At 41.3% G+C, this 24,203-nt stretch overlaps 1 long non-coding RNA gene across 4 annotated transcripts in view; it reads right to left on the bottom strand.

The window, feature by feature from the left end:
- Positions 1-467: 467 nt before the first annotated feature.
- LOC142410646 (uncharacterized) overlaps positions 468-24,203 on the bottom strand; it is a 95,329-nt gene continuing 71,593 nt past the window's right edge. For 2 of the 4 annotated variants that reach the window (XR_012775961.1, XR_012775959.1), the window contains 4 exons: positions 11,685-11,798; positions 11,145-11,231; positions 6,958-7,257; positions 2,958-5,024 (listed from right to left, as the gene is read on the bottom strand). This is a non-coding gene — a long non-coding RNA (uncharacterized LOC142410646). Of the gene's footprint in view, positions 1,851-2,957; positions 5,025-6,957; positions 7,258-11,144; positions 11,232-11,684; positions 11,799-24,203 lie in introns of those variants that run through there. The other 2 variants (XR_012775962.1, XR_012775960.1) reach the window with 2 other exon arrangements.

The following is a 24,203-nucleotide window of genomic DNA, read 5'->3' as shown; positions in this document are numbered from 1 at the left end:
CAAAACTGTAAACATTGGATTGCCTAATTATGGGAATATCTCCTGCAGCAAACTGGCAGTGGTGACATGGCCCTGCCTCAGACAACAAGGAGCACTGCATAAGAAATGTTGACCAATAACATTATGGCATGAAGTGTTAACACATTCTTACAGCAAAATGTTGTATTAAGTTTCTTTATTGGAATTCGAAGTCTGTGGATATGCAGAATGGAACAATTTCAAATGAACAGCGGAGTTTATCCTAAGTATAGTCACTTCAGTTAAAAAATGAATGGGTTTGCAGGCATGTGGTGGAGAATAGTTAAAAATGACTGGAGTACTCTTCAGATTATTGAAGCAATCTAGGAAATCTAAATTGGTCTGCAGTGCCCGTGCCCAGAGCACCCTATTCACTTCCAAAATGAAGTGCTCTTAAAAAAAAAAAAAAAAAAAAAAAGTGAAGCATTGCATTTGGAAAGGATCGGAGTTCTGGGCATGCACTACGCAGAACAATTTAAAATCACTGGAGCACTTCGGTTTCTTTTTTTTTTAACACACACTTCTTTTTGGAAGCAAATCAAAAAGCATTCCATCATTGTAGGCAAACTCATGAATGATTTAAAAATTGAACCCTATGTAAAACAAAAGGAGGACAATAATTAAAATAATAACACTAACCCCCTCCTGCCCTGAAACCCACTGAAAGTGAAAGGGAGATGGAGAAAAAAGTAGGCGAGAGAAGAAAAAATCCATACCTTCAAGGGATTAAAAAGAATTGTAGGGACATCTTGGACCTGGTCTGTATGCTTTGCAGAGATCCACAAATCAATACACTGCTGGAGCGATAGGATGGTCTTGGGAATAGACCATGGTGACCCTGTCTCCTCACCTTTAGCTACATGAACTTCCTTCACATCACAGAAAATGCCTCTCCTCCTTCCTGGTTGTATCTGAGTGCTTGCTCCCTTAACAGTTGCACTTGCCCAGGACTGCTTAACAACTTTTTTTGTATGGATTTTTCTTTCTTTGGTGAAAGACATCTTGCACAGGCCAATTCTGAAGATTTTGTTGCAATTTAGTCAGGGTTAAAGCTCCAAATCATCGATGTGTAGGACTAGGGGGAATTTCAGCTTTCATTTAACATGAGAGTGTGTTTTCTAACCTCTATAGTTGATGATAAAAACTTGGAAGTGTGTCCCCAAGAAACTATAGACTCCAAATCCCAGCAGGCAAATAGAAAGATCTCCCCCTTCTCACCCCTCCCCATGCAAACCAAATTATCTTTAAAGCTCAGTATTTAGAAACCATCTTCACGACTGTGGAACATTTGGGTCTGGCAATCCCCTTTTGCTTTGCCTTCCTCCTGGTATGCAACGTTTCCTCACGAGCTAAGATTAAACCGAGAACCAGGAGAGGGTCCCTGGTTCGACCTATGCCGCATTGGAGGCAGCAAGAGGAATCCGCCGAGAGCTCAGCCTCCCTGAGCATCGAGGCAGAGGCGTTGCCCCTCCCGGAGCGGCTGCCCATGGTGAACACGCAGGCTGGCAGCCCGCCGCCGCGCCGGGAGAAATCCAGGGAGGGTTTATGTCTGTGGGACCGAGGAATGCTGCGGGCCCCGCTCCGAGGAAAGAAGGAGAGTCAGCTTCGCTGCCAACAAAATTAGGGCTCTCTTCCAGCATTCAGAAACGTACATACTTTTATATATTTGCCACATGGCTTTGCTGTGCAGCAGCACATGTGTTGTGGCTGCGCAACGCTGAGTGAAAAGAGCACCCAAATCGAGGAGCGCTGTGGGTGGGGAGGTGGCACCGGGTGGCACTGGGCGACGGTGGTACCTGAGGTCGGGGGAAACAGCTGGAAACACTCATCTTCTGCCTGCCAAAGAAGAGGTTGCACCTGATCACCTTTGTGCAAGAGCAGGAGACCCATTACCAGCACTGATCAAAGGTATTTGGGAAGCTCTAGTCTTCATTTTCTTCCCCTGATTTTGTTATTGTCGGTATGTGCCCTGGTGTTGCTGTCTGCAGCACAAAAGCCTTAAAGGACACCAGGCCCCATTGAACCAGGCAACAAAACTCTCGGAGATAATCGTAAAGAGCTTACATTGAAATGTGACAAGAGGGGCAAAGGGTAGAAGGAACATTATTATTCCAATCTCAGGTCCCCAAAGTCCCACACCAATGTCTTAACTATAGAAGACATCCTTTCTCCTATGACTTTAGTCAACAGGAGAGCAGCTATTGAAAAATCAGACCCTGTTGTCCCACTGCTCTCCTGAAAACAATCCACAACATAGTTTCCTGCATACATCTGTGCTTAAGAGGAAAAATTCTATAAAATAGGACGTTCTTGACAAACATGCCTATGGTCCATGAATAGCCTTGGAAAACAAGGAGGCAATTTAGGGAGAGTCAGTTACGAATGCAAAAGAAGGTTTTCCTTGCCATGACCACAGCCAGTATTTGCTCAGCAGAGAAGCAGGTGACAGAAGACAATCTGCATGCAGCCGAAGGCTGATGGAAAGCTTGTTTGTGCTCAGTGTGCTAGAGAAGTTGTTCGGGAACAGTTACGTAAAGATTAGCCCTGTAATGCTGCCAAATAGTTTGTGTTATTATGTGCTGTGTTTGTGCCAGGCAGCCCCACATGTCAGAGCTGCCTCATAGGGCAGTTTTAACATGCACACCCACATTTTCAGAGCACTCGGAAGAATAAAAAAGCCACGGAGGAACCAACTCTGACCTCGTTCGCATGGCTGCCACCGCCAATTCCCGTCAGCTTGTACCTGCCTGAGTGCAACCAGCATAGAGCCGGAAAGGCACATCCACCGCATTTTGGAGATGGCTGTCCTCACCTCCCCTCCTCCCCCTAACCCATCATGTTCCCTCAGAGAATTCCAGCTGCATGGATAAAAAAAAGTAGCAACTCAACCATGTGGGAGCATACAAATTTAATGTCTGCTAAATAGGAAGGCTGTCTAAATAACACAACGATTGGAGTTATGCAGGTCATAAGTCTAGGGAGTAAGGAGCTCACAGTGTTTCTTTTCTCCCTTGTTCCGTTTTCTTCACAAAGGTTCATTAAATGATGATTCTTTCTCCTTTAAAAATTTATGAATGAATGATGTGTTCATGAAAATGAGAGAGCAAAAAGCATTGGCTGTAGCCAGGCGTAGCACAGTCTGGCACGCTGTAACCTCCACCACGCACCCTCCTCTCCCAATGCACCTCAAGCCTGACCCGAAATGCCACTCCCCATGATGCCCACAACCTCACGGACGGAGGGACTTGTCAACAACACATATGGGTATTACATGTGTGGGACATACCTGTCCTGGCAGGGAGTGGACATGGAGCCCAAGACCCAGAGGAAACCATTGCTTTATCAGTCCAGCAAACTCCTTTCATTTGCACTACACAGGTCTCAGTTATGAGGATGCCACAGCCCCAAAGAGTCTGTCTGCAAACGTAAAAATAGACCTCTTTATCTAAACTAGTATGATAAGTGGCACCATCCTCTTCCAAGGCCTGGACATCGCTACAGCAGTGTAGCTTGCCTGATGAGAACGGGGCAATAAATAACCAACGGTAATGATAAGTTTTTATATAGCCCTTTTTATGGCCTTTTATTTCTGTACTTTACAAAATATAAAACTGCCCTTAGTTTCCCATTCATATTCTCTCTCCGTCTCCATAGAATCGCTTTCTCTTCCTTTTTTTTCTTTTTTCATTTTAAATATATTTTCTACATTTATTTCTTTATCAGGCGTCCTTTTTATTTTTTTACTTTTTCTTTTCTTTTCCATCCCCTTTATTCTCACTTAGCTTCAGTTTCAGGACTTTTTGTGGTTTAAGTATCTCTCCAGTTTTTCTAGTATTCTACTTCTTTTCATTACTCTGTATTTCTGTGTCTCCTCCTCTCTATTCTTTGCCTGTCTGCTTGCCCTTTCCCTACATCTCTTCCTCTTTATCCGTTGCCTTCTCTATTCATCCCTTATGATGTTGATTCTTTTCCTTCCCAGCTCTGCTGTCAAAGTCTTCTTCTCACATCCTGTTCCTTGCTGTGATCATTTCACAGGCCCCTTTCCCTTTCTCTTCTCCTGTTGTTATTATTCTTATTTATATAACTTACTGCAATAGCTCCCAGAGATCTAATCTTGACTGTCCTTTCACCACCACCACCACCACCACCATCACCCTTCTCAGTGATCTACTTAAACAGTCAGGGGCATTCCCTGTCTCAAACATCTTCTCTTTTCCAGCTCTTTTTTTTACCTCTGCGGATAGGGTCTGGCCGGCAATGGAAATGTTAGGATTAGCTTGTACTTGCAGTGTGTTGGGAGAATAGGTTCTGTCTCCAAGGGTAGCTTGCCCTGGAGTCTGCGGAGAAGGGGCCACACCGCAACACGATCTCCAGGAAGAAAGCCAACTCATTTATTATAGAGTACCTGCCAGTAGTTTCAAAGGACACAAACTCCCCCAACAGCTCCAACTCTTCCATAATCAGGTTGGCCAGTGACTGTAGAGAGGAAACAAGCAGCCGCCAGACTGCCTTCACTGACTGGGTGGCTGTCATCAGCAGAACTACTCTTCTCTAGCATTGCCCTCAAGATGAAGACTGTAAGTGAAGATATCTGGGCATGCCTGGCACAGCAGACCTCACCACAATAAGGATAATCCCCACTGGGACAGGAGACAAAATGACTCAGAGCACCTCGTGGCTGGAGAGTGGGACTTTTTCCCGGGTACGTTTAAAGGAGTGAGTCTGACGATAACTAGGTTTAAAAAAAAACCCACTGTGGAGCTTTCTGGGCTGCAGTGGGAATATTTCAAGCAGCTTCTTAGCTGTGGTAAGGTACAGATTTATGGAAGCCCTTGACTTGCTTCCACTTGCCTGGAGCTGAATAGTGTTTTCAGACAGCAAACTTTGGCCTCAGGAGGCTGAATCTTTTTGTGGATTTCTATGTCTTTGAGAAACTGAGCCTCAGAGCTTTGCTGGATGGGAATGGTATCCAGGACCTCAACAGAAGAGACAGCACCTGCTTCTTTCTAGAAGGATAAAACGTAGACAATGATTAGTTGTACCACTGCCAAAGGAACCCCAGGTAACCAGGGCAGGTTGAACTTCCCTTACTTTGACAGACTGCATTGTGTGTCATAACTGAGAGAGGTCTTCAATCCAGAGGGCTGTGAAAGCCAGAGGAACAAAATGAAAAAAGGGAGAGGGTTGGAGTGACATAAAGAAAGAAGTGGCTGCAGGAACACTGGAACAAGGCGGGGAGGGAGAGGGAAGAGAGATGCAGAGAGCAGAAGGAAATTGAGAGCAACACAGTTCTTTAAAAAAATGTTACTTATGGAAAAAAGATCCAAAAGCTGGCCCTGCAGTTACTGGGTTTTTCCTCTTCTTTTAATTCCTTCTTCTTTCACCTTTCCTTTTTGGAGGCGAATGAGTCATAACACATCAGTGGACACTGGTCAGGTCGCTGGCCATGTACACAGTTACGACATGGTCAGAACATTTTGGACAGAAGAGCTAATAACACTGACCTGTATTACACCAACTTTTACATTTTCAGTCCCCAATATCTCTCCCAGGCTTGTTCCATCCCCAGATGCACATTATATTAACTTGGCTACTTCCACATGTTTCCATCCTTTTTTGTAAAAAATTATGGCTATTTAAACGCTTTCCACACAAATCAGGGAGGATAAATCAGAGGCTTCAGCCAAATCTACACTGTCTGGCCAGTAGCAAAGAAAGTGGTTTTGATATCACAATTTTCTTTCCTGTGCTGTGTAGTGTGAGTTTTACCTGGCAATTTTGAGGATCATTAAACATCTTGGGGAGCAGATCCGCAGTCATCCCATAGACCAGAACAATGGGAAGACTGTTTGTTTTGTTTGTAGGGAAAAAAAGTTTTATACTAATAGCACAGTGTTTCATGCCACTAGCAGGGATATGTATTCATGCTGCGCATCCTCAGCTGTATAAAAAATAGATCAAGAGGGGTTTTTTTTATTATTTTGGAAAGAGAAAGAGAGAGAAAAAGAATGAAACTTAATATGTTTGATATGTTTGTAAATTTTTAAACATAAAAACCCAACAACCCCATATCCCTATCAACCTGTAGCTCAAATAATTAACTTAGCATACGGCATTAAAAGAAGCACAGTTATTATTGCACCCAGGAAATAGGGATGGATGAGGAAAGAGAAGGAGAGAAATTAAAGGGGAATGACTATTATTTTCAAGTACTCAAGTTCTGACATAAAAATGAGGATTTTGTCTGTTAAATGTTGACGTGCACAAAATCATAGCCAGGTCTAAATGCCTTAGTCATGGCAGGGGGTTAAAAAAGAGAATATTTGAGAATAATGTGAATTAAAAAGGCAAGTTAGTTTAAATTTCTGTTTGGTACGGCCTGAGGCCTACAACTCCAATGGGAATACACTGTAGCCGGAGGGCTGATGAATGCCCTTAATGAAGTTGGACAACCTGGAATACATGCATAAAATGATTTTAAATATTGATATGATGTCATTGTGTGTCTGAAGATATTGAAATGTTCATTTTCAGAGCTAGACAGGTTGCGTCTAATTTATTATGGGGAGGGGAATGATTATTTACATTTTTTAATGTAGCAATAAAACAATTATGGGATTTAGGGAGAGGGAAAATATTCATGCTTCTCGGAGAGCAAAAATGCATTTTGCGATGGAAATGTCTTAGAGGAGCTTATACCAGCAGATATTAAGAAATACACTTTCACTTTTTCCTTCCTGATAATTGAGGTAATACATTCATAAAGTATGTAAAGTAAAAGGACCCTTTGACCAATGTTAATTATATTTAACCTGTTCTATGTATAGTAAAAGGACCAGCTTAAATATATCACTGGGGACGACTAACTCGCGCATATATTCTGGATGTGTCTATTATAACATTTCCATGACATTGCCTGGTTTTCAGAACAATTCTTACCGTGAAGAAGAGGAGACGTGGTGTTATAATGGTACGTTCAGTTCCGTTGTGATATGAAAGTTTTTACGGAGAATGCCTCAGGGCAGCTGTCTGCCTCGTGTGTTCAGTATTACGTCTGTATAACAAACAGGGGTGGAAGTGTATTAAAGGCAGAGCCACTGCAGTCTGCTGGAGGTTGCTGGTGCTAAGGTCCAATCCTGATGATCCCCAGACCAACCTAAAAAAAGAAATTCTTTGCAAAAATTGCCTAGAATACTTTGTTCACTTGTTCTTTTGTTCCTGGCTGGTATTCATCCCTACCTGCAAAGAAAAAGAACTTAGATTACATTTCAGCTCTAGTGCAAATTGGAGCGGCTCCCTTATACACGGAGGCATTTGGGGCATGATTTTCTGTTTCTCTAAAGCATCCATTCGGCATTGTCCACACTTATGATATGTGCTAGCAAGCAGGAATGAAAACTTTTGCATCTCTCTGCTCCCTTGCTCACCTTTCACATTAGTTTAAAAGAATTTAGCAAAATAGTTAAGCACATGCCTAACTCTAAGCATCTCACTGAGGCTGTTTCTTTGCATAAAGATTGGTAACTTTTTGCTGAATCATGACCGGCTTGATTACAGACACAATGTAACATCAAATATGTCCTTTAAAGGAGATACACACTGCACTTTCTTGCTCCACTTAACAGATCACAGACACTAGAAATACTGCCTATGATATGGGCAGAGCTCTTGCTGTGTCCAGCCTTGAGGTAAGCTCCAGAATGGGCAAAATACTTTCAGGAATGCAATGGCAAAATTGCCGGAGAAGCCCTCTTCCACTGGATGCCCTTCCTCTTCCTGCAACGTATATACACCAACAATGACTGGATGGGCAAATGAGGCAGAGGGAGGAACACCTTGAACAATACACCTGGCCCCAGTCATCAAGTATGAAAAAGAGCTAGAAAAGGTAGAGGGAAGGTCAGCATGGTTGAGGACAAAGGATATGTGAGAAGTTCACATCTTTTAGTGAGCAAGATAGATAAATGAGGAGGACTTGACAGAGACGTGTAAGGTCACAAACAGCCCCGCGGAAGCACGAGGCATTGATTACTCCTCTTCCCACAGTGTAAGAAGGAAGGGGCACCCGATGAAGTGAGCAAGTACCACATTTACAATAGAAGAAGCCATTTTTTCCACAGAGCACATAATCGTGCAAATTTTCTGCTGAAAGTTTATTATAAGAGGCTAAAAATACTAATAGATTTGAAAAGATTAGACAAATTTGTGGAGGATAGCTTCTGAAGTCTGGATACAACCTCTGATTCAGGAAATTTCTAAACCATTGATTGTCGGGAAAAAAAAAATCACTTTATATGTCTCCTGTTTCCTCTGCTTCTCTCCTACCCACCCATTCCTGTTAATGCCAGATAGTAAACAGTGCTAGAGAGGCTGCCCAGGCTCTTATGCAGGTGTGCAAGGTACATACTGCCTTTGGATGTGTATTAGTTCATCTCCACCAGCTAGTCACTGAGAAGTGAGCTGATTCCTGGCATTCTTGACCCATTTCATCCGAACAGGAGCAACTGTCAATGGAGAGTGAGTTAGAGACTACGAGCACAGCAGACAGGGAAGTGTCTCTACAGGCTCACTCTTGGTGCACACGCGTGTGAACCTCCATGTGCACATTCACAGGTTAGCCCAGTCCAGTCCTTATTCATGCATCCTCAGCTTCCCCAAACAGCCATGTTTCACACCATGTCTCAGCAACTATTTGCTTCTTGGGTTTTACATGTGTTACAGCTATTTAAAACTAATTTCAATTAAGGAATGGATCAGATCTCATGATGATTCCATCTACCCTCTTTTCTGAAGTGATTGCCCTGGAAAGACCAGTGTTTAGATCTCAATTTGGTAATCAAATAGCCAAACTATGTGATTAGACTATATCAAATTAGTCACCGTTCACCAGCTGACACCCCCAACTAATGCCTCCTGCCACTAATTGACTTTATTTCCACTTCCTTTAATGTGGCTACCTGTTTTCAAGCTGTTAACTGGATTTACATGCCTTTCAGCTTGGTCTTTCTGATAAACATCCTGCATCCCTCCTGCTCTTCACCTATCCCTCCCAGCACCAGTCCTCTCTCCTTCCACCCCTCTTTTCTCTTTTGTCTTGCATACACTTCTATTCTTAAGCTTCATCTCTCAAATAAACATGCAGCATCATTCTGGCCAGAATACAATGAAACACTGTGAAAATTTAGTGTGAGAAGGCAGGTGAGCACTGTCTTTGAGTAGAAAGGTGTCCCCAACACAAACAAAAAACCCTGCGCCAGCTGAGCGGTCATAGCGAGAGGTCAGGACTCTTTGACTGCAGGGAGCTTCCTAAACTTTACCCACTCAGACTTGAGGAGCGGAGCATGGCCAGCAACAGGGAATCATGCCTGAGTCCTGCACATCCTCAGTTCAGCCTCGTTTAACGTGGCCACTCAAAAATACCTCCTCTCCTATGCCTGCCCCTTGCATTGCCTATGTGCACAGAGCAGGCGTAAGGCAACCCAGAGAAGGCAACCTCAGCCGGGACAGAGCACTCCTGCCCCGCACGGTGCTGGCAACACTTTTCTCTGTAGGAACGTATAATGTGCTACGGCTTTGCCCAGCTACTACAGTATACGCTTCAGGTTATCTAGCACAAACCAGAGCAACCCCCAGGCAGCTGTAAACGGTGCAAGCGGAGCTGAGAGCACCACACATCTCTCCAAGTTGTGCTGAGTAACACAACAGCCTTGCCCTCTCTGCTTGTAAGTGACGGATCAGCTACATACACAGGCTGGATCAGGCTGTCCCCCGTATTTGGCTTAAGACTTTTTAGGTTAATGAATATCACCATTCATAGAAAGTTTGACTATACAATATACATTGCTAAGAAAAACAACCGTACATTAACATCATTCACTGTTAACATGGGATACAAAGGAATTTTAAAAGCACTCCAGCAATGACAACTTTTCCTGGGAAGAACATAAGCATGGTAAGAAACCATTTTTTTTAAAAGCTTTAAAATGTTCCTAAATATCAACGTTATTTTAAATATTGTAACATTTCTAGACTAGAAATGTGATCTTAGCTGTCTAAAATTGCATTCACAGAATAGAAAAGTAGCATTATTTTAATGCTCTTAAGATTGAAGGAATAAACTTTAATTCATTTGTTCAGCTGAAAAAATTATCTGAATACAATTGTAATTCAGAGTAACTGAAAATATGTTTCAATTCACATTTAACTTTTTGACACTTTTGTATTATAACATATACAATTCCAAAATTATTTAATGTGTTTTGTTTCCTCTTTTATTAGACAACTGAAAAGCTTTCTACAATATGGGTCAAAGCAAAATTCTCATTCCTAAGCTTCCCAAAGAATTGTGTTCACTCAGTTGATCTTTTTTACGTGTATAAAAATCACCTCTTTATTTGTTTTCTGCTAATCAGCAATCATCATTAAAAATTATGGACAATAGGATTTGTCTGAAGAGCTACAAAATTTTCAGAATACATTTGCAAGGCTGATTTAAAAATCACATAGTATAATATATATTACAATATATTGTCTAGGCCGCCTTAGAAGAAATCATTGATACAACTGAGTAAGCCAGCACTGGCCTTGATGGAATAGCGTTAGCACAAAAGAAATAATGCAGTAATGCACTCCCAAGAATTGAGAGCTAATAGAGAGCAACATAATGGATATTACCCAGGATGTAATACCCTTATTCTCATACATACCACTTCATTTCACATCAGGATGCAGACAAGCTCAGAAGAGAACTTGTGGGAGGAAAGGGGGAGGATGAGGGATGAGGGTTTGTCCGTGAACAGATGAATCTGATTCACCAACGAAACCTCTCAGGCCCAAGTGCAAGGCACAGATTCAGCGACCCTAGGTGTGAATTTTAAGGAACTCTCTCAAGCTAAGCAGTTTTCCAGCATTCCAGATCTGCCCTTGAGTTTTGTTCCTCCTCTACAGCTCCTTTCTCATCTTGAGCAGGAAAGTCCCATACTGGTAAATGTCTGAGGGTAGTGACCCTAGAGACAGATCTGAATTGGTTCAAACAACTGTTATTCACTCCTGAGAAATTTGGCTGGATCTGGATAATTTAGCAAAAGAATGTTTGGGGGTTTTTTAGTCACATTCGTTACACTTACTTATGTTGCTCTTGTGCAGCAGCCCCACCGTGCTATAACTTCACAAGAGCGCGACAGCCGCTACCCCAGAGCTTGCAGCAAGTGCTCCTGTCCAAGAAATGCAAAATTACACTGAAAGAGGGAAGAGCAGGTTTCTTGGTCTCTGTAAGTTCCTATATTATGCTTAGGGGTTTGCCTCCCAACATCTGTCCTGTGAAAAACTCAGATTTCTGAATCAGCAACTCCAGAACCTTAGTTTAAATTTGTCACTCATTTACCACCATTTCACAGAAGCAGTTTCTTTGTGTGTCTGTGTGAGTATGAGTGCCCATATCCCCCCACACTTGCCATGATCTGAATCTCTTCACGTTGTAGGACAGAGGTCTGCATCTCTGTTGCCCTGCATCTTCAGGCAGGCATTTACATCACCGGGATACAGATGCTAAACATTACTATTGTTATCAGGCACTGTCTTACACCCACGCTGCACTCACCTCAACGGCTACGTAAGATGCACGGCAAAGGACAATCAGCCCACAGGTCTCTGGGCAAAGTACATACCTCTCCATTCTGCCATTGATTTGTCAGGAGATGTATACTCAAGTAGATGGTTCAGAAGAGGATCCTTTAGGAAGAGTGTGGTCAGATTGACCTCACTTTCACTGAGCTGACAGCCTGGTGAAGAAAGTTAAACTGAATATCAAAATCATCAGCAAAAACCTCCTCTTTCTTTGATTGTACAGTTTAAGAGGAGCCATTCGAGCTCAATTTATTCTCTACACAGGAACTTCATTGATTATCTCAGACATTCATGCAGGAAGGAAGATGAGATAAGAAGAAAGTTTTTTTTTTTTTTAAAGTGATTGCAAGATGGAGAAAACTGCTTTGTGAGTGTAATATATACCATAAAGTTCCCTTTGTGTAATCTGCTACTGAAAAGTGAGAAGAGTTTACCTTTTCTGAACAAAAGAAACATTAGAGATGGGCTGATGATTACCGAGGGCAGAGATATGAATACTAGGATTAGGGTATATATTCAGATACAAGATTAGCATACAAAAAATAAGTTTTCTTGGGAAAAATATTGTGGAGGTTCTCCCATTGTCTTGTACTGTCAATCACCAGCATTGGGAAGAGAGACTGATCACTATTCATTTTTTTTCCAAAGGATATGCTGGTTTGATCTCAGGCTATCAACCATAATGGGGATTTCCACCGACTTTGAGAGGGAATCAGTCCTGATTCAAGACTGCTGCCATGAATGGAGATGGGTGTTCAGTTATGTTCTACCAAAGTCAAACGGACGCTCCACCAGCCCCGCTCTGGTGCGGAGGGAACTGTGGGACTGCAAACCCGAACTCCGGGGGCAGGCAGAGGCACTGCATCGCTCCTTCACACACTGGTAGGTTACTGGAAAGGGTGAGGAAGCAGTATGTGTTTTATCCGAACTCTGGTGGTTGTAGTATGAATTGAACGGATTAAGTATAAACATACCCTGGGAGGGTCTCTGCTCTCAAGTCAATTGCTCGAATGCAGTTATCCCCTTCACAGAAAACACCGCACCTCCAAAGGAGCCAAGGCATGCACTTTCACATGAGGGCAGTTCTTGTGCATTGATTGATGCAGAAACTTTAAGTTTATAGATTTCTTGGGCTCATTTACAGAGTATCAAAAAATCTTCAAAGGCAACCTCCTATGCAGGCAATCTTTTATGGTTACACACTTTGAAATAGCTGTTTCAACTGAGGACAACTAATCATCATATGGGAAGAAACTGGCGGGGACAGCAAGGCTCAGTCAAAATGCCTTCGTGCTTTTTTGATCTCTGGATTGCTCTGCGTCAGTCCAGTCCTCTGGCGCAAGCCAAAGTGACATGTGAAATGTATCAGTCATGAGTGGCACTAAAAAGATGTTACAATTTGTGCTCTTATTCATAACACCTCTGCTGACAGCAGCTGAGGACTGGCATGGGGGTCCCTAGAATAGCTGCACCAGAAATATAGCTACACCACAGCCCTCCATGACTAGCTGAGCAGCCTTTAAGTCTCCTTTACAAAACACCTGGAAAGAGAGAGTAATCTGACCCATATCTTAAAACAAAGAGCATCTCTACTGTCCCAGCTAGACAAACATGAACTAAAACAGAAGAATCATTCTTACTTCACAGGTCACTTCAACAGTGTCACAGCAGAGCTGGCCGTAGCTACTTCAAGAATTAAGAGCTGCAAAAGCAACTGGAACTGTGCCTCAGGGAGGAGCTAAGCAGATCAGTATGTGCACCATCTCTTCTATATCTGCTTATACTGGTGTTAGATTTTGGTGTAAGTATAGGCTATAGAGCATGGAAGCGAGGGACTCTAGAATTCTAATATCCTCTCTTACATTAACCCCTTTGGCCTAGGGCAAATCTCCTAACTTTTTGACTCCTATCATTTATCTTCACAAATACAAATAAAACTATACCACCTATGTCATATTAGTGCTGAATGTTTGTATACTACTACTGATTTTAACCACAGATTTATGCAGAAGCAGTATTTCCCAGAAAGAGCTTGTGGAGAAGCTGCCTCATAACACACCTTTTGAAAGCTCAGTACAAGGTAGAATATTCACATTTTGCATTTCTCTGGTGCGTGCATGCAGGGTGGGATGCTTTCTAATATTTATTGTCTCCCAAACGCTCTGAAGCTGACAAATCAAGCATTATTAAATAGACACTTAAAAAAAATTACTCAGCTGCTAAACCAATCACTGTAGGTTGCAGCTCAAAATGAAGTTGGAAATCTGCACCTTTTAATAAAACAATCTGCTTGAGAGCTGATGATATTTGGTTATGGAATTTATCTGTAAATATAATTAAAAATTCAACGAGAGAGTGCTCTGAACTGAGGGGTAAATATTCAGCACGATGCAGAGTGCTCAAGCTACATGATTCCCATTATCGTTAATGGGAGTCCTACAGCTAAATCCCTAAGCATCACGCTAAAAATTTACCCCCTAGTGTTTGCAGATGGAACAAAAGGATTATTGTACATACCAGCAGAAAATAAAGTTACCACTGACATTTTGACCAGAAAGCTTCCATCAGGATTGATCAGTGAAAGATTTAGCCTACTAATTCACCCGCAGACTGTTTCTTTGGGGTTTCTCCCATCTGAAAAGGCATTCTTGATTTTATTTAATTCATTTCTATCTACTGGTTTTCATGTCATTTTATCTCTCAAATTCCTCTCCTTCTGGCTTCCTACCAGAACACTTCTCTCTGCTTCACCCCAGGCTTCCTGGCTTCAGTGTGCACAACTTCAGGTCCCTGAACCTTAAACATAATGGACATAAGGACAGAAGAAAAGTACATATGCCAATGACCTTTCAGCTGAGTTAGCTGAGTGTGCAAATTTACCCAGCAACAAAACACTGCAGGGGATTTTAGGGGTGATTAAAAAGTGGAGGGGGAAGGGGAATTCACACAAGCAACTTCATTCTTCCCTGGTTTGCAGCTTCTGCTCTTCTTGGGTTGGGGCTACAAGCTGTCAGGTGTCCCTAACCCTGTTGAAATCAATGACAATTCAGGAGTTTAAGCCTGATCCTGCCAGAAGATTTACCAAGCATCCCTGATTAGGTATGGGCTGGAGCAAAACAATGCAGTCCATTAACTTTTTTGGGTGCTTTTTGATAACACATTCGTAAATAATGGAAACAATGCTTCTGACCCATCTTTTAAAATGTGAATATATGTATATACACACATACACACACCAAAATGAGAGAAAGCCTCTAAAAGTCTAATTTCCATTCTTGATTTCACTTATTCTAATTAAAAAATAGCCAAAGGGATTTATTTATCCTTTGTAGACCATGCTGCAGTCCTGAGTGAATTTTTATGGGTGAGTTTTAAAGCCCTCAACAATAGGGGCTTATAATGGAAACACTGATAGACCGTTATTATAGTGCCGGTCATAAATACAATGCAATTTCATTTTATATAACATTCTTCATACAAAGTATCACAAAATGTTTTACAGTAAGCATCAATTGCAAGCTAAAGCAAAGGGAAAGAGAATTTAAAGGCGAAATTTCATTGACTTTAGTAAGGGTGAAAGAATTCCTTACAGGATAATGCAAATAAAAGTGCAAGATTTTTCCTGCCAGGCCTTTCTGTAGAAAACTCTTAGGAGGCTGGGAATACATATATAAAATGTACCCTTCTCTCCAAAATTCAAGATTTTAACTCCTAGTTCCTCTCTTTAACTTTATATACTCGTGAGGCTCCATTACATACCTCAGCAAGGACGTTCATTAAATATTCTGGCAGGATCAGGCCTAAACTCCGGCGTTGTCATTGATTTCAACAGGGCTGGGGGCACCTGACAGCTTGTAGCCTTGTAGCCCCGACCCAAGAAGAGCAGAAGGTGCAAAGGGAAGAATGGAGTTGCTTGTGCGAGTGCCCCTCCCCCTCGCTTTTTAATCACCCCCAAAGTCCCCTGCAGCATTTTATTGCTGGGTAAATAATATAATGAAAAAGTGCCTACATGACACAAGCCACATGGGTACAGACAGCTATTAAAACTGAAATGATTTATTTCGTAACAATCCGAGGTAGCACACTTTAACTCTAGGTATAGCAACCCCTCCATTTCTGCTTGCCTCATTTGCATAGGTAATTGACAGCTTGTTAACAGCTCATTAGGAACACTGAAAACCATGTGACAGATACAAACCTAGTGCTAGAGGGGAGAAAATCTGTGAATTACAGTATATTGAAAACTCAATCAGATTCAGAATTACAGGTCACAAAACAAGTCGGTTATTTTATTAGGTTAAAAAAAATTAAAAGGTTAACATACCATTTTTTGACCTGTATTTTTAAGATAGCAGGCTACTAGGTAATTAATTAAGAATCTGATTGTGATGTGAGCTGCTCTCCACCACCATGGGTAGGTTTAGGAACAGTACTAGGTTGATACAGTAGGGCATGTAATAATTGCTGAGAATTTTTAAAAACATTAAAAAGTGTTGATGTGGTATTCAATTTTGGTTTTGGAATATACCTTTCTCAAAAAAGCAAGTAACTTACAGACACTGCAATCTAATATTCTGTAACTGAGAAAAATGTGAGGAATAATTTGATTTTAGTCTATAAAAGGAAGATAAGTGTTCTGATTTGCACACTCTTACTATCCGTAAATTTTGATGATGCTTTTTTTTAAAGGACATTTGAATATAAACAGTGCAAATAACAGTTATATCAGCAAATCTACTTTTTGTATTAGACGCACACACGCCATAATCTTGCTTTTCTAGCACTGCTAGCAGAAATACAGTAACCTGTAGAAATAAAATGGTCTTCTTGCAGAAACTCTCCCTTTCCTTGAAACCTGATATGGATTCCCTGTAACTCGAGTGACATTTGCTGATGAGGACAGAGCCAGCCAACTGCATGTTAGTCTGCAGAGGAAACCAGTAAGCTGTGTGATTTCAGATCTTCTTCTTTCAGACACCAGTGGGTTATAGATTCTTCCCTCATCCCTCTGAAAAAACACCGACAAAATGTGATCAGATCTAAACCCCTAACTATTTAGCAAAAGGAACAACATCGTTAAGGTGCAGGATTATCAAAATCTGTTAGTGCTTGTTCACACAGAGGGTTGCGCTGTTTCAGTTCACGAGGTGCAACTGCTGCAATATGGATGCATATGTTATTTAGGTAAGTCAAGTCCCATAAAAATAACTTCTGATAGAGTTTCTTATCTGAAATCGTGAATCTACTTCTGTACTACGAATATAGCCAGATGACTACAGTACTCTGGCTGGTGGGGATAAAATCTCCTTGTGTAGACATGGTTTAAGAGTGATTAATGAATCCGTGACCTGCGATACGACGAAAGTCGCGTTTGCAAGTCACTTCAGCACTTTTGAAAGCTCCATCTTTAGTCTTCATTATGAATAAAGCCAATAGGGCTGTTGTGCCCCCAGCGTTAATTACACTGACTCCTGCACCAGTGAAGTTACGCTGTTGTAACTACAGCAATATAAACTTCTAATGCAGACACGCTCCAATGGTATAAAGAGAGCTTTACACACAGTACAACTGACCCCAGATTTACACTGAGCTTAGGCAAGGCATGATTCACATACACTGAAGAAAAATTAGCTCATTTTTTGCCCTTGAGCCCATATCAACTAAGGCATTTTGTCCAAAGAAAAAGTCAGTGCGTGACTGCTGACAAGCAATGGCGATGGAAGAACAAAGTTCAAGATCGTAATTAACCAAGCCATCATATCACAGCAAACAAAAGCGATGGTAAACTCACCACAGGTGAGAATAAGAAATAGGTAAAACCTAGACTCCCAAACCAAAAATCAATGAATTTTACTTACATACCCTTTTCTTTGACCATACCAGTACAAACGACAATGCAAATGCTGTGTTTGACAATAGGTCTCATACCTGGGTACTAAGCCAAAAGTCCCAGAAAAAAGGGCTTGAGCTTGGGATTTTCCCCATGCCATGCTTCAGTTGTGTATGTGACTTCACTGGCAATGTTCTTTGAGGCCTGGGCTTTGTTTTTAAATTTCCCCCCCGCCTTGGTTTTTACATGTGAGAATTCCACTTTGATTTGGTTCCTGTAGGGCAAAGATAAACACTGAAAATCAGTAACTAAACTTTTTCAAAACGCAGATCACTTTCCAGTTAGACTGGACTGAATTACAGCTGAAATTCTGGGAATATATTCTTTTTCTGCATTAACCACTCAGTCAACCCTTATAAGCAGATGACATGATTAAAATGAAGTTTGAACTTTTTCTGTAGATTAATTCTGACTTATGACAAGAGTCTTCTAGTTTTCATTAACTTAAGTGCCATTTCCTTAGGACTCTTATTTTTACAGTTTCTAATCTACAGCTTTGTAATGACCTGGTCTCAGGAATATATTATGCTGTATTTCCCTTCCTTCAGTCCTCGAGCAAGGGGCATACAGGCTTTTCAGAAAAGGAAAAGGGCTGCTTCACTTTGGCTTCCAGCTTGTGAGCACACAAGAGATTGGATTTTGCTACTGAGCGTGCTTGATGGTCAACCCACAGCTGCAGTCCTCTCACCTGCTTAACGAGCATTCAGGTTTCAGTGTCACTGGCGAAAAGTCTCCAGCTCATTAATTGTTCCCTATTCTTGTAGCACATTCCTACACCCTTCCTTACAGAGAGTATGCTGCCCATCACTTCACACTGCTGTTAACTAAAGATTCATTTTCAGAGTACCAACTCGGCACAAAAAAGATGCTTTGGCATGCAGGTGTCCACGTGCAGTACTATACTTGAGGGAACAGAAATGACCTGGAAGCTTCTTTAGGAAGCATGGGGTAGAGTTTTGGCTTTGCACCTGCGTGGCACCGTTGTTTTGAGCAAAACCAAGTCATTCTTCATCTGTTCATGTCATAAGGTCATACAACAGCTTCTGTCTTCTAGTTACTGAAGACCTCTTTTCTTTTTTGCATGGCTGGAATGTACATGTAAGTGGCATTGTGTATTTTTAGCTCAATGCCCAATGCAATTCCACCAGGTTGCTAAACTATGTCTGGGCCAGGAAATCAGAGGAAGGAAAATGCACATTTAGAAGCAATGAATCCAAACTTGCAAGCCCATTCTCCAGGTATTCAACTTCATTTACGCTAGACAGCTTCAGACAGCTCATGCTTTCCTAAATATTCTTCCTGTAATAATGTAAATAGTTGTAATACGTGCAAAGGGTCTCTCTAGGAGTCTGGGTGAGATAAAGAGCTTCTTCAAAGCTTGTGAAATAAGAAATACTGACTGACAAACCAATAGCAAACCAAATGAGCCCTTTGTAAGATCCGATCATCCAAATTTGCAAAAGCCACGAGATGTCTTGCAATGTCAGAATTCACATTTTGGGGTTTGGGTTTTGTTTTGGAGGAGGGGGAATTCAACTGTGGAGCAAGTTTTGCATGTTTTCTTTCATAAATTATGACAACGTCACATCAGCTTTACAGAGTGACACCCTGCAGACGATCCCCGTTTCTACTCTGAGCACCTTGTGAAGTACAGCAATTCTTTCATTAAATCTGAAATCAAAGTGTAACTAAAAATGCTGTGTTCTGAGGATGAGAATAGTATCTCTCCAATAAATCATTCCAAACAAACTCTTTGAGTTACTATATCTATACAGGTAATAGGCAGCAGGTAAGTTGAAAACACAATCAAATCCAGTAGTGACATTTTCTCTAGACGTTTATCTTACTTTCTGCTGCACTTCTACTGAACATTGCTTCCTATTTAAGATTGTTTTACTTATAAGGCTCTGAGAACACAGCATAGGAAAGAACAACAAAAAGAAGCAGAAAAAATGCGAAGTTGCAAGTAAGCCGCACACATAGGGAAGGGCCATGAAAGTATGCCTCTGAAGCAGTCCACCTACAAATGCTTGAATGTGTTCCTGAAAACGTAGAGGCACCAAAAATATCCCTGTTTATACTTACTAACATAACTGGTTGGGTAAATGTGTATAAAGAAATAGCCAGGTGTTCAAACATCTTTTCAACCTTTGAAAACATTTCCTTTCCAGAGAAGCACAGTTAGCGTATTTAATACATACACAGATGTGGACAAATTTATATATTTGTTGGTTTTGTTATTTTTTTAGTAACTTGCCCTATAGATGCACGTTATTGTGTGTGCCATAAATTAGGGCCAGAATATAATTTACCTGTTTTTATCCACAAAACTTCTGAGCCATTGCACTAAAGTTCCCCGTGCCTCACTAAGCATCACAAGGGCATGTAAAATAAAAGCAGATGGAGCAGGCACATACATAGATTTTATATATATTAAACCAAATAAATAATAAATAATAAAAACCAAACAAGTTTCAGCTTCTTGTACACTTGAGCCAAAAATGAGAAAATTAATTCCTGAGATAGATAACATCACTCAGGATAGGCTTCTGCATCTTTACCTCTGTTCTAGATCCTAACATATTATTTCTTTTTTTCAGCTCCTTTTCTAACTGGAATTGCAATAGCAAAATGGGATTCGCCATACCAAACCTATCCACTAACTCAAAAAATTCAGAATACTTGCATATAACAAAATATCTCAAAGCAATCCTATACTCTTACATTGCCCATGTGTGGTGCAGTTGTGTGTAGGTCTGGCTCTCCCCACCAAGCACACAGATAATTTGCTCTTGGGACTCCATAAGTAATAGTTTACTAGTTACTGTCTTCTATCAAATATAAGTTACTATTTCAAGATAAGACTTCTTTACCAATACTAGCTTTAAATGCACGCATATTTTTAGGAATAGATGTGTTTATGTGGATGCCTGTATGAGTGTGTGTCTGCACATGCCTGTATTTCTACACACAAATACATAAAATCTCTGCTTCAGATATAAAGCCACAGAAAACCGCCTTCTTTTGACATCCCCTGTCTGTAGGGTAGATACCACAAGCAGTTCCCTCACTTACTCTGGAGCAGCCGCAAGCCGTGCCCTGTGACTATGCTGCTGATGGGCTGCCATTTTCTTTTAATTCCCTTCTTTGATTCGGAGGAATCTGCAACAAAGTTCCTGGGCAATCCCTAATGACATCTCTCTTTTCAGGCAGGGAACGAAGGGTGTTTCCATAAATGCTTATTTTCTTGAGGTGTAACTGCTAAATGTTGCCTTGCAGGCTTCAAAAGCCATTTATTTAATATGGCAGGTGTGGAAAATCTAAAGCTCCTCTGGTTTCTTGGACATGAAGTTTTTGTCTTGTGATCATTTGCTAATTCAGCTGCAGTGAAGGGGAGACATATTACAGAGTCTGACCTAAAACTGGAGGATTAGATCCTATGAACATTTTAGACAGCACAGATCACTGGACTGGGATATCTCCATCCAGAATTATTCTTAGCTCCACACATCACGATCAAAAGTCCTAGCAGTCTTGTAGTATGGAGTTAGTGCTCATTAAGATTTTTTTTTAATCTCGGCTTTCATTAGGAATATGTCTAATTAAAGGTCATTTACCCCCACCCGGGAACCCCTTGTGCATGTCTGAATGAAACAGTTCAAAACTCTGTCCTTTTCCGCTTCCATTTCATTCAAGTAACGACAGGGTTAAATTGCTAATAGAGGTTTCATGAGGTCTGCCAGAGCCCACTCTCCAACACTTACATCTGTTCAACAATTATTACAGCATTTTTGTCATAAAAAATTCAACACCCTGAGTGTCGTGCTAGCAAAACCTGAAAATTTATGCAGTGAATAGAATAGCTAATTTCTCTGAGGAAATGCAGGGGGAAAAATTACAGATTTAACTTAAATTCTCAAGTACTGTAGAGCAACACATCTGACTCCCTCTTTAGGTTTTGTCACCACGTAGCTTAAGTAGGAATACCGTCTACAGTAGATCAAGAAACCTTTGCAAAGCAAATTTATGCCTTCGAAGAAACAATGTTTAAAACTCAGAAGGGGGCTGTACTGGATTCATCGTTTTACCTCACAAAATCTCATTTAAATAATAAATTATTCAGTTTATTCTCAGGATAGGGTTATTCTCTCACTACCTCTTGCTGTTACAGAGCGAACCGCACCCTTCGCAGGGTACAGGTAAATGACACAGATGCAGAGGCAAAAAGCCAACAGAAAAACATTCCTTAATATCTCGTGAACTTTGTGTTGGGCTGCTTGATGTTTTCAGTGAAAGGAAAAAGAAAACAGAACCCGCCTCGCTCCTCCATAAGGTTAGGAATATGGATTTTATGCTAAAACTAACGCTGTCTAGTTAACATGCCAGTGGACTGGAACAACATGCTAGAGGCTATAGCCTTCTATTCTCAAGGGCTGGACTCTTACTTCCAGTACCGGTGGTTCAGCCATAACGATAATTGCAGCCATGACGAGCAGGGAGCTCTTTCAGCATCACAAAAGCAACAAATAGGACAAATGGTTTGGGAGTGGAGGGAGGGTCATTTTCAAAATGTAAGGTGCGAAGAGGACACTGGCTCAAGCAAGGACAAATACTGCATGTTCCCTTTCTTCAGGCCATGTCCTGCAGGGATAATGAGAGCTGGACAAACGTTGCTGCTGCAGAGGCAGTCATATGTGAGTTCAGATAAAAACTGCAGATTGGCTCAAAGGATTTTTACAGGCATTTTTTTCTGTTTTTCACAATCAATATTATCCCCACAAGCTTATGAAAGTACATGCTTAACCAGAAGTCTGAAGGGGCTGGACCTAGCAGGTCCAGTCTTTCACTTGGGCATCAGAAACCACAGGCACAAGCACCCTCATATCCCTCAGGGAGTTCCTAGAGCCTGATTCAGCAGCAGTAGGAAAACTATCCAGAAAAACTTTGGCATTGGAATGAAGTCGTGGACCAACATTTTAAATAGCCACCACACTCAAAAACAAAGTCTGCAATTTTCAAACTGCCAGGTGTTCAGATTTCCAGCGGGTTTGGGGTATTCCCTGTAAGTGAAGCATTACAGAGTACTGGGTAGTGTCCAAGCTTCAGCCGTTTGCAGCATCTCAGCTGAAAAGCCACTTCTCAAAATAGAAATTGCTTCTAGTCCTGCCTGTTTCCCAAATACCAGTGATGTCCGCATAGGAACTGCCAGATTTAGTTCTTACTTACTACTACGTTTTTCCGATGTTCTGATTATCGATCTGACTGCAAACAGGAAAAATGTGTATGACAACCAAACGCTTTGCTTAAATAAGAATAATTTTCACCCTAGAAGTTAACAACTAGTGCCAGCACAGGGTCAGGTCACATATGCTCTGTGAAGCCTGGGACCTGCAAAAATGCCATTTCAATGATTTTGTCACTCACTACGTTATACCTATAAAATCAAATATCCCAGCATATTTTTCAAATATATATTTTTGATACTTGCTTTTTTTTGTAAATACAAATTGCAAACATGCATAGGCAAAATGATTTGCTTTTACAGGTCCTGATTCTAAATTACTGTGAAAATTACCAGTTCATATGAGAAAAGGTAATTCTCTGCTACTGCTCTCCTTTTTCTCCTTTTTCCAGCAATGGAGTCAGTGCCCATGGAGGATGGTTGCCCGTCATGGGACACAGATGCCAAATGCTGGCAGATATTATTCCAGTGTCAGAATCTTTTTCCTTGTCAAACTCCCCAGGCAGTTGTGTTAATGGCTCTGGAGCTGCCTCTGGGTCTGTCACGTGGGGTAGCAGCTGATGGGTTGTTTTCTACAGTGTCCTCCTGCATGACATCTTCTTTTAACTCATCTTTGGTCTTGAGGAATTTGTACACTATTACCTACTTGGAAATAAGCTCCTATAAATTTTGCATTAGGGCTGTGATTTCTTCACAGATTTGCTTACTGCCCTTGGAGCTCACATGCACATTTCCTTCTGTAGCACAGCCTCTCCATAACTTTGAATGCCATGCAGTTAAATTACACCCTGACAACAAAGAAATATTTGAGCAAATGAAACTATTTACTAAGAATTTGTTTGTCCTCATCCTCATCACCTCCCCGTCCTCTCTTGCCCCCATTTTGTTTATGATTAGTGAATCTTTCTTTGTGAACTGAAGCTGGTCTTCTTCTGTGTTTGTCACTTCATTCACAGGCTAGGAGTGAGAGCTTTCAGCCTTTAGGTTGTTCACAGGCTGGTTATATAGATTATTTGCCATTCATGTTGCATGAGTTAGTCACTTAAATTTCAGGATCTTAATCCTGCAAAGATTAGCTTGAACTCAGATGGGTTGTTCAGAACATGTGTAAATCTTTGCTACACTGCTGCACTGAGGACCAGCTCCCGTAAAGTCTTTAAGGTAAGGAGTCCCAGACCTGAGCTGCAAGATGCTGATCATCTGTGCTCCCATCCAGCAGAGAACCCCAAGCATGAGAGTAGCTCCGCTGCAAGAACCAGATCAGGACAAAAGCACTCAGCAGTTTGCACTGGAGGCAGTGAATAGACATCAGTCCCTGAGGAGAGCTGCTACGCTTGACTGCAATATAAATACTAAATGTAAACAAATATGTAAAGCTAATCCACGTCATACTATCATTGCTGTTACTCGACTGAAATATTTTAAGAA

Source organism: Mycteria americana, chromosome 5 (assembly GCF_035582795.1).
Source record: "Mycteria americana isolate JAX WOST 10 ecotype Jacksonville Zoo and Gardens chromosome 5, USCA_MyAme_1.0, whole genome shotgun sequence".
NCBI lineage: Eukaryota > Metazoa > Chordata > Aves > Ciconiiformes > Ciconiidae > Mycteria > Mycteria americana.
This window is presented reverse-complemented; position numbering and strand designations above follow the sequence as displayed.